Raw genomic sequence first — 17,260 nt, forward strand, 5'->3', positions numbered from 1 at the left:
AATAAGTAGACTTCTACTCCATGATTTTTAAGTGCTACACAATATTACATGATATGGCTTTATCACTACTTACCCAGGTAGCCCTTGATGTTGGACATTGTGTTGTTTCTTTACTAATCAAATGTTTTTTATATCTCCTGAACTGTCCTTCAGCAGGGGTAGGGGTGGGGGACTTGTGTGGCTGACCAGCTGTCTGAAAAATGTCTTGCAATTAATGAACTGGCTTATGTCATCCACTTGGTTAGGTAGTTTCAGATATTTATATTTTATTGTGGAGACAGAGAAGCATAATTTTTGAACTGTTTGTTCAAACACTGAGCGCCAGCCAAATTCCACACTCTCCTCTACTATTCTAAAGAATACTGATCAAATTATATCAGAACTATTTGTTTCCTTTTTTAAAAAATAAATTTATTTATTTATTTATTTTTTGTTTTTGGCTCTGTTGGGTCTTTGTTGCTGCATGCAGGCTTTCTCTAGTTGCGGTGAGCGGGGGCTTCTCTTTGTTGTGGTGCACAGGCTTCTTATTGCGGTGGCTTCTCTTGTTGCGGAGCACAGTCTCTAGGCGCGCGGGCTTCAGTAGTTGTGGCACGTGGGCTCTAGAGCTCAGGCTCAGTAGTTGTGGCACACGGGCTTAGTTGCTCCGCAGTATGTGGGATCTTCCCGGACCAGGGCTCGAACCCATGTCCCCTGCATTGGCAAGTGGATTCTTAACTGCTGCGCCACCAGGGAAGCCCTGTTTCCTTTTTTGATTGATGTATATATTTGGTTAAGTGCCTTTTTGATGAGGACTTGCTTTAATTTGTCCATAGGAAGATTTAAGGCATCACTATTTGTCATATAAGAGGAAACACAGGACAAACTTTTTAGTATTTTAAAGGGTTTTTTAAGGGCACTTGTCCAGTTTGTGGAGCTGACTAGAATAACCTTCAAAGATTTTACAGCAGCTTGAATTTTGTTTATAATTGGTTTGTCCTGAAGTGTTTCTCTTGATTGATGAGGCTGCATCATATTTGATAGATTTGAGCACATACTTCTCTTTGAGCAGTCAGCTGATGATTATAGACTATTTGATTTCTTACCATGCTTCCCTAAGGAAAGATGCTTGCCTCCCTCTCTTCCTCTCTTTTTCTTTTTTCTGTTGAGGTATAACACACAGATTACAAAGTTCGTAGCCAGGCTAATCCTAAATGCTTGATGAATTTTCACGTATGTACATATCCACGTGACCACCACCCAGATCAAGGTGGAGAATGCTTTCAGCAACCCAGCTAGCTTCCTCAAAACTTCCCAGTCCATACCACCCTGCTACTGGAAGTAACCACAGTTCTGACTTCTATTATCATCAGTTTTGCCTGTCCTTGCACATATGGTATGTGCTCTTGTGTGTGTCTCCTTTTGTGCAATATTTTTGTTTTTGGGATTCATTGAAGTTATTGAGTGTGTTATGGAACCAAACTTGAGTCTGCTTGCCCATGTGTAGTAAAGCCAATCTACTGACACTGGTTGTGGTGAAGGAATATGTACCATTTATTGCAGGGCGCCAAGCAAGGAGTCCAGGCAGCTAATGCTCAGAAGGCCCAAACTCCTTGATGGCTTTCAGGGAAAGGTTTTTAAAGACAGGGTAAGGGAGGGGGGTTATGGAGTGCATGATTAGCTTGTGGACATACTTCTGATTGGTTGGTAGTGAGGTAATTGGGAGTCAACATCATCAGCCTTCTGGTTCCAACTGGTCTGGGGTCTACATGCTTGTGGGCAGCATACAGTTAACTTCCTCCATCTGGTGGGGGTTTCAGGATCTGCAAAACAGCTCAACGGATATAGCTCAATATTATCTATAGCACTTGAGGAGGAACTAAACGTCCCTGACTCTGTTTAATGGCTAAACTATTATTATTTTGTCTTGCTTGACTGTCTCCCTTTGCTTCTGCGTTTTCTCACTTCTCTGATTAAATTTATTCTTTGGAATTTGGGGAAGGCCTAGGAGGCTCAAGTTTTTCTACAAACAAGAGGAAGGTGGAGGACATAGGGAGGTCTGTACCAGGAAGGCCCCATAGGGTCCTGCATGAACAAGTGTACAGAGGGCTGTTTTGTTGTCATTGCTGTTGAGTAGCAGCCCATTATATGCCTCTGCCGCAGTTTATTTACCCATTCATCTGTTGACTAATTTGAATTGTTCCCAGTTATTGGCTATTACAAGTCAAGCTACTAGGAACATTCTGTACATGTCTTTTTGTGCAACCATTTCTCTTGGGTATATACTTAGGATTGGTATTGCTGAATGAGAAGGTAGCCATATATTGAGCTTTAGAAAAATATGCTAAACAGATTTCCAAAGAGGTTGTACCATCTTATATTCCTACCAGCAAGAGATGAGTGTTCCAGTTGCTCCAAGTCCTTGTGAAAACTTGTCAGTCTTTTTAATTCAGCCATTCTGATGGGAGTGTTGTGATGTCTCCTCATGGTTTTAATTTGTATTTCAAGGCTACTTGGTTCTGTGGGTCACTCTACCCAGGCTTTTACTTTTTATCTGAAAAGCCCTTATATTTTACATAGTGGAATATGCCAATGTTTAAAATGGTTTCTGAAAGCTCAAAGGTGCAGCATTACTCTTATTATTATTAATTTTTTTTTGGCTGCACCACACGGCTCGTGGGATCTTAGTTCCCTGACCAGGGATTGAACCCAGGCCCTTGGCAGTGAGAGCACAGAATCCTAACCACTGGACCACTAGGGAATTCCCCCTAAAATGGTTTCTGAGATGACTGGACAGCTTTCACAAATTTGCTTATTCCCAGCCTTGGAATCAATAGTCTCATAGGCTGAAGAATGCCTCTGTGTGTGAGTGTGTGTGTGTGTGTGTGTGTGTGTGTGTGTGTGTGTGTGTGCATGTAACTGGTAAGTCTCTGTTCCAGAGAAGAAGCTTTCTCTAGAATGTTCTTGGAATATGGAGTCATGCCAGGTGATTCCACCTGTGATAAATCCCTCAGATCAGGTATCTTTTCAGTTTTAGGAAAGGGCTTTGTCCCTGACATTCAGTTTAAAGCATCTGTTTACATAGGACTGGGAAAGGAAATGTGAGAAATAGGAGCAGTTCTGTCTCAAATATAAATCCGGGTAAGAAAAGCCTGAAGGAGTGAATTTTGCTGGTCCTGGACAATTACTGGCAGTGCAGTGACTGCCAGGAACACATCTTGGATAGGACCATTGTTAGATTAGTGGTACATCTCATCACTCTAAGTTATAACTCAAAAATCACCTTCTCAATGAGGCCCACCCTGATTGCCCTATTTAAAATGTAACACTCTCCTGATCCTCTTTACCTTGCTCTTTTCTTCCCCCCCAAAGCCCTTATCATCTTCTAACCTTAATTATCTTTTTATTATTGTGCCAGTGACAAGCTATTTTAGCTCCAACTCACCTTCCTATATTCTTTGCAGTGCTGGTGCTGGGACTCTGCAAACTACACTTCTGCTTTGCCAGCTGGTCCCCGTTAGACTCTGCATAGACAATACCTGAGGGAGATTGCAGGGATGGAGGAGGAGGAAGGGACTTGCTCCTCCCAGTTTGCTTCCTGTTCCGGTGAACATCTCTCCAGCTACAGATCTTCACCCCAGCAGTGGCAGTTCCTTCCTGTAGCAGCAGCTGGATCCACTTTGCAGTGTTGTTAACACCTGCCGAAGCAGCTTCACTGTACCCCCTCAGAGATACTGGCAGCAGCCGAGCAGCACCCCTCTCTGTTCCCCCCACCCCTCTCTCCATCCCCACTATAATGGCAGCTTCATAAGGGCAGGGATTTTGTCTGTTTTGCTCACGGAGCCATTCCAAGCAACTAATACTGCGCCTGGGCACTTTGTAAGTGCTCAGTGATATTTGTGGGCTGAGTGAGTCGGTGGGTGCATGGGTGGATGGTTGCTGGTTTATGACTTCATGTGAATAACTTGTTTGACTGAGTTTTCAATTTAAGTTTTTGTTTTTCTGAGCCAAGATTAACTGTAAAGTGAGGTTTAAATAAATTAGAATGGCATGTTCTTTTCTGAGATAGACGCAGTCCTCAGAACTTGGGTGTTTTGACTTAAGGTTCATCTAGTTAAGTTTTGGGGACAGCCTTGGATTGGGAGATAGAAAAGCAGGATAAAGCTACTAATGACAGGGACAGCAGAATATTACTTTGGTCAGTGGTCAGCTCAGGAAATCAATGTATTTAACAAAATATGTTTCGAGACAGACTCATTCTAGACCAACCAATAGCCTTGCATTCTTTTTTTTAGAAACTAGAATTTTACAGTCAGGGCAAGATCATTCGTAAAAGCCTCTGAGTTATAGAGACAGGAGTAGAGAAAAATCTCTCCAGCAAGAAGCAACAAGACCAAGTAAGGTCATAGTGGCAACTTGCCCAAACGGAATTAATGCAGTGGTTTTCCATTTGATCAAAGAACAAGTAAGTGATTAAGATCCAAAGGTGTCTTGAAGTGATCACTTCAGCAGCACATATAGTACTAAAACTGGAATGATACGGAGAAGATTAGCATGGCCCCTGCACAAGGATGAGATGAAAATTCGTGAAGTGTTCCATATTTTTCAGCTCCCTCACTCAAACACAGCAGAAGACAGCCCTCTAAGACTCAGGAAGTGGGTTCTCACCAGACATCTCATCTGCAGGCATCTTTTTTTTTTTATATTAACATATTTCCATACAAATAACCCAATGAAAGTTTAGTATTAGTTGTTTTGTTTGTTTGGTTTTTTATACTGCAGGTTCTTATTAGTCATCAATTTTATACACATCAGTGTATACATGTCAATCCCAATCGCCCAATTCAGCACACCACCATCCCCACCCCACCGCAGTTTTCCCCCCTTGGTGTCCATATGTCTGTTCTCTACATCTGTGTCTCAACTTCTGCCCTGCAAACCGGCTCATCTGTACCATTTTTCTAGGTTCCACATACAATCTGCAGGCATCTTGACCTTGGACTTCCCAGCCTCCAGATCTTTGGGAAATGAATGTTTGTTCTTTAAGCCCAGAACAAAACAAAACAAACCCCCCCCCCACAAAAGTATCTTGGAGACACCAGTGACTCAGAAAGTCACTGTTCATTAAAATAACTTTTTTTTTTTTTAACCTAGAATTTTAGTTCATCAGGCACCATTTAGATAGTGCTAAATTTTTAGTTTGACCTTGGAAAATTCTTTTAAAGATTTTATTGTCCATTTTTACAGAGCTGTAAACATTGTCACAGGCCTCCAGGACAGTTTAGACTAAAAATATATTACTTACCTGCAGCACGCAACATGGAGTTGCTTCTTAAGTTTTGGCCTCCTGTGAAGAAAATGGGATCATTGAGTAATTTTGGTCACTTTGTTAATGTGTGTGTCTGAAGCTTTAACTCATAGTGATATTGCATAGAGAGGGGTTTGGTGCACTCATTTTATCAATATTACTAGTGCTGTTATATCTACTAAACGCTTTAAGAAAAGAGTCTGGTTCACTGGGTGTTTGCATGAGGTAGATATCTTCTTAGAGACTGACTTGTGAACCTACGCTGAGAAACCCCGATGCTTCCCAGCAGTTTATGAGCTCAGTGGAACAAGGTAAGGTCTTTTCCAGCATGAATCTAAAGAAGTTTTCCTTTGTTGGTCTTGAAAGTGGATCCACCAACCCAGGTGCAAACTGATGGCAGAAACAGGGAAGTGTATGTGGAATTGTTTGTTTTGCAGTGCTGTGAATGATAAGATTTCGCAAAACCCATATGAGCTTGGCAGAAACTTACAGCTTTATGAGTGCTTTTGAAGATCTTTTTCGGGCTTGTTTTCTTTCTTTCTCTTTTTTTCAATAATAGGGGTAAATCAGGATTATTTTTTATGCATCTTCTCCTGACAAGACAGTAGGAGCTCAGATTAGTTTACCTGTTGCAATTTCTGCAATGTTTATTAGCCAAAGGGGAGTGATTCAGGCCGCTTAATGTTTGTAGGGGCACACGTATTTTAGCTAAAGTTGTCTTTTATTGACAGAAAAAAAGTTTCAATGCTTCTGAACTCTGGGGATCACTGAGACAATATAAACTGTCTTGAATTGGGAAGAATTTGGAGGTTTTTGAAAACAATCTTTCAAGTGAAATGAGCACCTCTGTTGTTTGACATGGAGAGGGTTGGTCTCCAGTGGGGATTAATATCACAAAGGAGTTTTTTAGCAACAAAAGGAGTTTTTTAGCAACAGTGGCAGAAACAATATTTGTGCATAGGAAGGCCTTAATTCTTCCAGGAAAAAAACCCACAAAACACTTTATTTAATTATGAAAGAGGACTGATAGAAATCAGCCTTGGGAAACTGAATGAACATCATTTGGAGGTACAGGAGGGCTTACCTCATCATTCACCATCTTTATGGGCTGGCCTAAGTTGGACTAAGTGAACTTCCTTGAATGGGTCATCCAGGAATCTACCTTATGCAGAAACAATACTGCCTCTTTGTATATAAAACAAAAGTTAAAAAACTTTAAAAAAACCCCAAAACTGGTGGGTTTGGCAGACAGGGTAATAAAAAGCCCCAGTCCAGTCTGGTGTAAAACCTTCCGACTTTCATCCAATTTAAAGTTTCCCTTTTCCCAGGCTCAGAAGCCTGCAGAGTGGGGAGGACACATGGTTGGCATCTCCTCTTTTTTCTCCTTTCCCTCCCTCCCCACTCCCTGGACCCTGTTTTGGGTCCCTCTAGGGCTGGGGCAGGGGGAGGGAAAGATTGTTTTTGGTGGCTTCACTACTAATCTGACGTTGGTGCCAGATTACTACTGAAGTAGTGGAAATCTAAAGATGACTGTCCTGTGAGGTGATTTTGTGGATTTTTTTTTTTGCGATCCCCTCTCTGGGGACCCCCCCTGCAGTTCCACAGAGTGGGGGATGCCTCCTCTGGTTGGCCACCCCGTCTCAGTTCTGTGTCTGATGCTCTGAAATCCACCCTTTAACAGGTGATGTCATCTGACTTCTGGCAGATGACATCTGACTCTCTGGGGCAGATTTCTTTGTGGGTGTCTCATTCCTGGCAGTTCCCCTGGGGTCTGCCCATGGAAAGCATGCACCTTTACCTTGCTGTCGGTCAAACTTCTCCCTGGAGATAGATATTTTACCAGTTTCTAAGGATAGTCTGGGTTATTTGTTTGTGGTGTCAGTTAACAATTTATTGTGTCTCAGCATTAAAGCCACCATTCATTGCCCTGCTTTTGATAGTTAAGATGGACCCCTGTAAATATTTCCCCTTTGCCAGCTGGCATGATGATCAGCCTTGTCTGTAGAGCATGCTCGGGGGACACTGCAGGAGGAAGGGGGCTTCACTTCAGGATTTCTGTGTTCTTCTTTTCTTGCTCCTGTGATGCGTAGCAGTGTTCAGTGTTCAGTGACCAGTGGTATGTGGGACAAACAGTCGTGCTCATGCTAGTGAGTTTTAGGGTCACCCCTGTGGGCAGCTTCCCAGTGCGTTTCAGGGGCACCACGTGGGCATCTACTAAGTGAGTTGTGTTGGCACCCACTGGGTGGCTTCCCAGCTATTCTTCTCCATTAAGTAGTTTCCTAGTGAATTTTGTTCTCACCCAAGTGGGCAGTTTTCTGCTTGTCAGCCCTGGCCTGTGGCATCTCAGCAAACCTCTCCACCATCTACTGGAGCAACATCTTCTCTCATGAGGTCTGAATCTCTTCCAGATTTGTTCTTTCCTGGGCGCTCTGCCTCAGTCCTATAGGGAAGGCCTGTTCCCTGTATCAGCTATTGCTTCATTCTTGGGCATTCTCTCTACACCTTAGTCATGAATTATTCTGAGTCCCCTATTATTAGATAACAATTCTTTTTTTTTTTTTTTTAAGACACCAATTGTACTTGAACATTTGTTTGTTTGTTTTTAATTATTTATTTTTGGCTGTGTTGGGTCTTCGTTTCGTGCGAGGGCTTTCTCTAGTTGCGGCAAGCGGGGGCCACTCTTCATCGCGGTGCGCGGGCCTCTCACTATCGCGGCCTCTCTTGTCGCGGAGCACAGGCTCCAGACGCGCAGGCTCAGTAGTTGTGGCTCACAGGCCCAGCTGCTGCGCGGCATGTAGGATCTTCCCAGACCAGGGCTCGAACCCGTGTCCCCTGCATTAGCAGGCAGATTCTCAACCACTGCGCCACCAGGGAAGCCCTAGATAACAATTCTTTACATTAAGCTTTCTCCGTTCAAATCACTGTGTGGTTTCTGTCACCTGACTGGACCTTGACTAATACATTTGTGTTTTTCTTATTGATTTTTGGTAATTCTTTGTATATTCTGAATCTTAATACTATGTTATGTATTTGTTACATATCTTTCCCCAGACTCTTACTTATATAAAAAGTACACATATGGGGACTTCCCTGGGGTCCAGAGGGTAACACTCCGGGCTTCCAATGCGGGGTGGGGGGGCCAGGTTGGATCGCTGGTTGGGGAACTAGATCCTGCATGCATGCGACAACTAAGAGTCCGCATGCCGCAACTAAAAGATCCCGCCTGCCGTGACTAAAACCCGGCGCAGCCAAAATAAATATTTTTTAAAAAGTACACGTATGTAGAATTTAACTAATAATTATAAAGAGGACACTTATGTATTCTCCCTCCCAAGGTCAAGAAGTAGAGCATTGTAAACACCCTGCAAGTTCCAGCACGCCCACCCCCCAACCGCCAATCACAATTCCATCTTCATCTCCCCTCCTCCCACTCCAGGTAACTACTATCCTGGCTTTTATAATAACACTATCCTTGCTTTACTTTAGAGTTTTAGTACATCTGTATGTGTCTGGATGTTAGCATAACTGACACAATCTTGGGCCCCGTTTGGTTCCTCCTGTCCTTCCACTGACCCTACCTTGGGCTGTACTATGTAGCACATCTCTTCTCTGTGGAGGGCTTTGTAGTTAATAGATAATGTTTAATGATTGTTAGGTCCAGGTGGCCTCTATGCTCTTAGTTCCCAAACAATGATGAAGACCTTGGCTGACTTACTCCCAGTGCTCAGGAGACTAGTTACTCATTCATAAAGCTTGACTTAGGAGAGCACTCTGTGTTTCCAAGCATGTGCCCCCGTATGCTAGGTTAACTATAAAATTGTCCCAATGGCCCCTCTGTGCTGTAGAGCGCGGCCGTGAATGCTTCCAGATTGTCATCTGCCTGATCCCACTCTGTGAGCAAGTTATCCTATAATAAGCTGACCCACTGAGTATATGGAGCTGCCTGCCTCATTTTCCAGTCTCAAGATACTCTCAGTTCAGTGGGCGCTTTTCATTCTCTTTGTCCTCCAACAGTATGCATCCTCAAACAATGTAATTACGTTTATTTTTAGTTCTATATGAATACAGTCTTACTGGATGTGTTCTTTTTTTTTTGTTTTTTTTTGGCTGCCCCCACGAGGTTTACAGAATCTTAGTTCTCCAACCAGGGATTGGACCCACGCCCTTGGCAGTGAAAGCGCCAAGTCCTAACCACTGGACCGCCAGGGAATTCCCTGGATGTGTTTTTTCAAACTTATGTTTGTGAGATTCATCCATGTCATTGTGTATAGTCCTAACTTATTGCTGTATAGCACTTCACTGTGTGAACGTAAAACATCTAATGTATCCATCTTACTGGTGATGGGCAACAGAGTTGTTCAAAGTTTTTAGCTATAATGAACCATGTAGATATTAATATTTTTTTTTAAACACCTTTATTGGAGTATAATTGCTTTACAATGGTGTGTTAGTTTCTGCTTTATAACAAAGTGAATCAGTTATACATATACATATGTCCCCATATCTCTTCCCTCTTGCATCTCCTTCCCTCCCACCCTCCCTATCCCACCCCTCTAGGTGGTCACAAAGCACCGAGCTGATCTCCCTGTGCTATGTGGCTGCTTCCCACTAGCTATCTATTTTACATTTGGTAGTGTATATATGTCCATGACACTCTCTCACCCTGTCACATCTCACCCCTCCCCCTCCCCATATCCTCAAGTCCATAGATATGAATATTTTTGAACAAGTCTGCTACACTGGGCTCCTTCAACTGCTGGGGAGCCCCTCCCTGGCTGTTGTCTCTGCCTGCAGCGTCCTTCCCCAGGGACATTCTCTACATGGCTGGCCCCTTCTCACATTTCAAGTCTCAGTTCAAATGTCAGCTTCTCAAAGAGACTTGCCTTGATAATGCCACCTAAAATAGCTCCATCTTCACCCTTAATCTCTACCACCTCACCCCATTTACATGCTGCTATCTGAAATTGTTAGTTTTTTTAATTGATTTTTTTATTGTGGTAAAAATATGCATAACGTAAAATTTACCATTTTGACCACTTTTAAGTGTATGATGCAGTGCCATTGTACATTCACAGTGTTGTGTAACCGTCACTACTATCTATTTCCAGAACTTTTTGTCATCCCACACAGAAACTCTACACCCATTAAATAATAACTCCCCCTTCCCTCCTCCTCTCAGCCCTGGGTAACCTCTATCTCACCTTTTCTTTTCTGGCCGTGCCATTTGGCACGCAGGATCTTAGTTCCCTGACCAGGGATTGAATCCATGGGTCCTCACTCCATTGTACGTAGGTACTACATTTTGCTTATCCATTCATTGGTTGATGGACACTTCAGAGTTGTTTCTACCATTTGGCTATTTTGAATAGTGTTGCTATGAAGTGTACAAGTTTCTGTTTGGGTCCTTGTTTTCTATTGTTTTGGGTATATATCTAGGAGTGGAATTGATATTGTTTTTTTGTTCATTTGTTTATTATCTCCCTTTCATTAGACTACAGACCCCAATGCCTAGAAGTGTCTGACTCACAGTAGGAGCTCAAAACACATTTTTTTTTTTTGAAATGAATGAACTTCCCAGGTAAACTGAACAGAGCATTATAATAGTAACCTGCGTCATGGTTAAGAGGATTAAATGCCACATGTCCCAGCACAGGGTGCTAGCATTTGGTCACAGTTCAGTTTACATTAGCTCTAAATGAAGACTTCACTCAGCCCAAGTTCCTGAAGTTGATGACGGCTTCTATTTAACTCTCTGTTGCCAGCAAAGATTTTTTTTTTTGGACATTCTCCAATTTGCCCAATGCCATGAGGGCACCAAATATCAAGATGCTCAAGGCCCTGCACCTGTTCTCAGGCAATTCATAATCTAACTAAGTTCAGAACATAGTCTTAAAAGCAGAAACTAGAGGAACTGCTCAGGAAGTGAATTCACTTGCGTTTTAATTTTAATCAAATTAGTTTCATAATTAACAATGTGACTTGGGAGGCCTATTCAACATGGGTGAAAACAGTCTCAGAACAAAAAGTTGTCCACTGTTTGTATTCTGCAACCTCTGATGATCCTAGTAGAATCCCAAGTCCTGGGCTGGAAGGTGACACCCACCCTTCAGCTTTACACTTCGCCGATGCATATAGGGTGACAAGAAGTTGCTTAAACTTTTGCCAAACTACACTCTTATTTCACGCTCCTTGGAATTGTAATATGTGAATCTTTGGGGAAATCCTGGGTGGCAGGGGGAGGGGGGAATGGAGAGATGAAGGAAAAGGAAGCAGGGACTGTTAATAATAGACTTTAAATAAGTTTCAAACCAACAAGTTATGATTAAGTGCCCACTGTGTGCTTGCTACAGTGCAGTGAGACTGGGGCTGGGGAACAGAGAGGTGATAATTTACTGTTGTTCTATCCTCAAGGAGTTTATGAGCAAGATGGGGCAGATAGAACTCCTAGCTGAGAAATTCCCACAAGACAAAGATGTTAGTAAGTGCCGAGAGCTGAGAGATTTGCTGGTACAAACTTAGACTGTCAGGGTGGAAGGGCTCATGGAAATAATCTGATCTAGTCCCTCATTTTAGAGAGGAGAAACTGAGGCTCAGAGAGGGTGAGGCGTTTGCGTAAGACCACACAGCTAGATGATGTCAAAGCTAGGACTTGAACTCAGGTTTCCTGACTTCTCCACCAGTGTTTTTTCTATTGATCCACAGGTGTCTCTGTTAATTGAACAGTCTAGCTTGGCTTTGTCCAATAGACAGATAAAATTCTATAACATGAACCACACATAGAATTAAAAAATTTCTAATAGTCACATTGAAAAAACAAAAAGAAACAGGTGAAATTAATTCTAATAACATTGTATTTAACTCAGTATATCTGGAATATTATGACTTCATCATGTAGGCAATATGAAAATTATTAATGAGCTATTTCACATTTTTCTCATTGTACTAAGTCTTAGAAATTGGTGTATATTTTATACTTCAGCACATTTCAATTTGGACTGGCCACATTTCAAGGGTTCACTGGTCACATGTGGCTGGTGACTGCTGTATTGACCAGGGCCAGCTAGCTCTTTGAATTGAATGATTTATGTGCCAGATTTTCAGGGGAAATCTTGAAGAATGTGAAAGGTGTCATACAGACATCATGGTTTACAGTCAAAAGAGTCTTAGAGTTGGCAGCCTGGGCTTTGAATCTTGGTTCAACCATTTACTAACTGTAGTTTCTGGCAAATCAACTAACCTCCTTGATCTTCCTTTGGTTTACATCTACCAAAGGGCAGTTGTAGAGATCAGTTGAGCAGAATATATAAAATATATTTATGAATTATATGTAAATATATATGGATGTAATATATGTACATGTATGTATGTATGAAAATGATTTGCTAGTATAGCATCTGGTACTCAAAGTATTATTCTTATTTCCTGAGAATACAAATGATTTGGAAATATTGTCATGTGCTGAGCACCAGATGGGTGAGACAACTTTATTAAGCATGTTTAGTATCCTGTGAGATTGGTACAAAAGCAAGTGGGAAGCCACTAAAGATGTCACAGGATGTCAGAGGTGGGAAAGCCAGCTCATCTGGTCAAAGTCAGGAGGAGCAAACCTTGCTGAGTCGCCAGTCCCTTTGCCCATGGGGCCCGACCCCAGCTGACAGCTGCTGGGGAGATCTGAGCTCTTTGGCCAGCAAGCTGCATGCTTTTGTAATCTGCTCTGTTAACATATTCACTTCAATTTCGGAGTCAGAATTAAATAGGCAGAGGCTCTGCTGGAAGCTGAATTGCCTCAAAACCCAGCTCCAACCAATGCTTTGAGAATGGAGAGGCTCACAATCACCTGGGTAGGTAGGCACACTTGTTTTCATCACTTGGCAGATGAAAAAACTGAATTCTGGAAAGGTGAAGTGATTGGGCCAAGATAAGTGAGCTGAGATTTGAACCCACATAGCCTGCCCCCTGAAGCTGCTTTAGGGACTAGAGATTGTTATTGGAAAAATACCAAGTAAACTAAATGCTGTTAATTGCCTTCCCATCTTCAGAAAGCAATCTGGAATCTACCACTTGAAATGGTTCTGTTTTTAGTTCTTCTAGTGGTCACCCTACACCTCTAAAGATAGATTTGTGTGGTTACTTCTCAATGCATTGATTTTAGACATTTCTACTGACTTCTCGTTGTGGGTTATACAACCTCCAACCTCTTCCTGTTCTCATTTTTTTTTTTTTAACATCTTTATTGTAGTATAATTGCTTTACAATGTTGTGTTAGTTTCTGCTGTATAACAAAGTTTGGATACGTTATGTGCATTTGAGCTTCATAAACATCTTTTCTTTTCCATCAACTTTCCACAGTTATCTTTTGATCTCCAAGAAACAGAGTTTACATATTTATCATTATGTAAATAGAGCCAAGTAATGTGCTAAGATGGCATTTTCTTCTCTGCTCATTCAATGCCATTCAAGGAGAATGCCCCCAGAGTCAATTTCAAATGGATTCTTCTTTAATACACATCACTGATTCTTTAAAATCATGAAATATTTTATTTTTGGATTATGTCTTTCCCATACAATTCCTCCCCCTCCCCTGGCATTTCTGAGCCTCGAAGTTGGGAGAAGCTAATAAAAATTGCTAATCTTTTTTGAGCAACTGCCACATGCTGGGCACATTACAGAGTGCTTTACACATAATAATTAATTTAATCCTTACAGCTACCCAAAGAGGAAAGTACAAGAGTATCCCCATTTTATGGACGAGGAAATTGAACCACAGAGAGGTTAGGTGGTGGAGCTGGGGTTTAATGCAGACTCTGCCTGGTGCCCATATCCACACTCTTAACTACTGTACTCTTCTCAAAAGGGACATCGGTCATCTTCACCACATTCCTAATCCATTCTAGCTCCTTACTCACTCTGTGTATTGCTCCCCTGTTCTAATTTAGATCTGTTTCTTTACATTTTGACCACGTCTTTCTGGTCCAACTATTAAAATTTATTTTAAATGGGCATGTTTGAAGGGCCATTATTTTGCCTTCCACATCTGTGGAAGAGGTCCATGCAGGTCCTGGAAGTGAGTTGGGACCATTTGGCCAGAGAGTTCTGGGTGCTGGGTATTGCATGCATAGTTTGGAAAGGAGAGATGTCACAGACTGTGTTACCATGTTCCCTTGGTTCCAAAGACTCCTTGGCCCGTGGAGAGGGGTGCAGCCAGCAGAGGGTCACAGTGCCCACTAAAGCATGGGGCCCAGAGAAGAAGACCCTCTGGCCTGGGTCTAAGGCCAATACTGTTTTCTCCAAGTGGTTTTTATTTTATTTTATTTATTTATTTTTATTTTTGGCTGTGTTGGGTCTTTGTTGCTGCACTCGGGCTTTCTCTAGTTGCAGTGATTGGTGGCTACTCTTCGTTGCGGCGCTCGGGCTTCTCATTGCAGTGGCTTCTCTTGTTGTGGCACACGGGCTTAGTTGCTCCATAGCATGTGGGATCTTCCTGGGCCAGGGATTGAACCCATTCCCCTGCATTGGCAGGCGGATTCTTAACCACTGCACCACCAGGGAAGTCCCTCCAAGTGGCTTTTAACAGCTTTTGAAAGTAAACTCATCCTCAAAGCTCAGTGATTTGCTACCACTGAGATGATTCAAAAAAATGTAACTTGAGTTCTGACTGTCCGGTTGCGGGCGACCACTTAAGGGTCAAACCTGCCGGATAGTCTCTGGAGTGCCAAGGCAAAGGGTGCCCAACCCTATCCAAAATCTGATCAGAGGCAGATGCCAGAAATCGCTGAGGCATTTCCCAGGAGGAAGGGATGCTCTGAGCAGCACATCCTCTTGGCCATGGGGACTCCTCACCTAGAAGGGGCTACTGAATATTGAAGCCTGGAGAGTAAGTCACAATGAGGAGTTCCACTTGCAGTATGCCCAAGTAAGCTCCAACTAGACTGATCCACCTGCAGACTGCAGCTATTAACCTCTGGACAAAAAATAAAAAGATAAAAAAAATTAAAAAAAATAAACAATAAACTAAAAATCTTACCTGAAGCACTGGAGAATAAACAAAGGCAGACAGATTCCAGAGAGGAGTCAACACCTGGAGGAAGGGAATGGCACAGGATGAGTTTCTCATTTTTTAAATGCCTTTCAGTATACTGCAGTCAGCACCATTTGAGGTGTTCAGTAGAACACCTGCAGTACTTCTGGCCTGAAAACTCAAGAGGACAGAGTTGAGGGCAATCACAGCCACTGGAAAGTGAGGTGGAAATCCTGGAAAGGTGAGAGTCAGAGGGAAGACTTCTTTATAAACTCTGTACAAATCTCTGGCCAACCTCTAAATTACACATACATAGGACAGACTACAAGCAGATCAGCTAAGGATAAAAGAAGTGAACTGACATTTGAGCTGCTTGCCGAAAGACAGTGTTTGTATTTTTAGTCCAACCAAGTTAATTACCTGACAAAACGAGCACAAAAATCAACACTCTGCAGTGGAAATATAACATAATCCAGGGTCTTCATAACATAATATTCAAAACAAAATCCAAAGTTATTTGACATGCAAAGGAAAGGAAGATGTGATCCTTTTTCAAGAGAAAAGATAGTCCAAAGAGACTGACCCTGAGGTGACTGGTTAATGATTTTAAAGTAGCTATTACAGCTGTGCTTTTTGCTGTAAAGGAAAGTATGCTCATAATGAAGGAAAAGATAGGAAAAGCTTGATAGAGAAATAGAAACTATAAAACAAGAACCAAATGGAAATTCCAAAACTGTAAAATTCAATATCTGAAATTTAAAAAGGCATTGGGTAGGCTTAAGTCTCAAAGGATCATGAAGTGAGGGTGTTAGGTAACATTGATGAGTGAATTACAAAAGCAAAATAAACAGGATCTTGGAACCAGGAAAACAGAGAATAAGAGGCTAGTTTGGCAGAGACAGGGTGCATATCTGTGGTAGCTTTTAAAACATTCAAAAAAATTTTTTTTCTCTCTTCTGTTTAAAATATAATGCAAGTTTATAGAGATTTTGAAAATGCAGATGAGAAAATAAACATCAATTATAATCCCACCACTAGAGAATTCACTGTCAATATTTTGATGTTTATTCTTCTAGTCTTCTAAAATATATACAATTTTAATTTTCATTAAATAAGCTTACACTTTATATACTGTTTGAAATCTGCCTTTTGATTTTTTAAAATTTAATTTAATTTAATTTATTTATTTTTGGCTGCTTTGAGTCTTCGTTGCTGCCCACAGGCTTTCTCTAGTTGAGGCGAGTGGGGGCTCCCTTTGTTGCGGTGCTTAGGCTTCTCATTGTGGTGGCTTCTCTTGTTGCAGAGCATGGGCTCTAGGCGCACGGGCTTCAGTAGTTGTGGCTCGTGGGCTCTAGAGTGCAGGCTCAGTAGTTGTGGTGCACAGGCTTAGTTGCTCCATGGCATGTGGGATCTTCCCAGACCACGGCTCGAACCCGCGTCCCCTGCGTTTGCAGGCGGATTCTTAACCACTGCGCCACCAGGGAAGCCCTGCCTTTTGATTTTTAAAACCTATCCTGAACATCTTTCCATGCCTCTAAATATTTTTTTTGGCATCATTTTTGATGATAACATACCAGTCATGATATGATTGGATCGTAATTGTATATTAAGCATATTAGCCTTATATTTTCCATAGAGATCACAAATATTTTTCTCATTTGGTTTTTGCTTTTTAGCTTTATGGTGAGCCTCTCCTTTCATCCGTTGGCCATGGTTCAATAAAAACCAGTCACCATCTTTCTGGGTGGCCATCTGAGAAATGGTATTTCCCATGTGGGCAGGGCCCATGTCTGTTTCAGTCATCACTGTATCGCCAGCATCTAGCATAGTACCTGGAGTGAAATAGCTACTCAATAAATATGTGTTGGATGATTGACTAACTTCTGATTTGTGTCCCTGAGGGGAAGGCCAGGGTACTATCAGTTAGTTCCCTTCCACTCCTGCCATGTAGCTAGTCT

The 17,260-nt window shown here is 42.0% G+C and overlaps 1 non-coding gene across 1 annotated transcript; it reads left to right on the forward strand.

Moving 5' to 3' along the window:
* Window positions 1–4,472: 4,472 nt before the first annotated feature.
* Window positions 4,473–4,582, forward strand: LOC114236826 (U6 spliceosomal RNA). Its single transcript, XR_003622686.1, has one exon. It is a non-coding gene; the product is annotated as a U6 spliceosomal RNA (small nuclear RNA).
* The last annotated feature ends 12,678 nt before the right edge of the window (window positions 4,583–17,260 follow it).

This window comes from Balaenoptera acutorostrata, chromosome 1 (assembly GCF_949987535.1).
Source record: "Balaenoptera acutorostrata chromosome 1, mBalAcu1.1, whole genome shotgun sequence".
Classification (NCBI taxonomy): Eukaryota; Metazoa; Chordata; class Mammalia; order Artiodactyla; family Balaenopteridae; genus Balaenoptera; species Balaenoptera acutorostrata.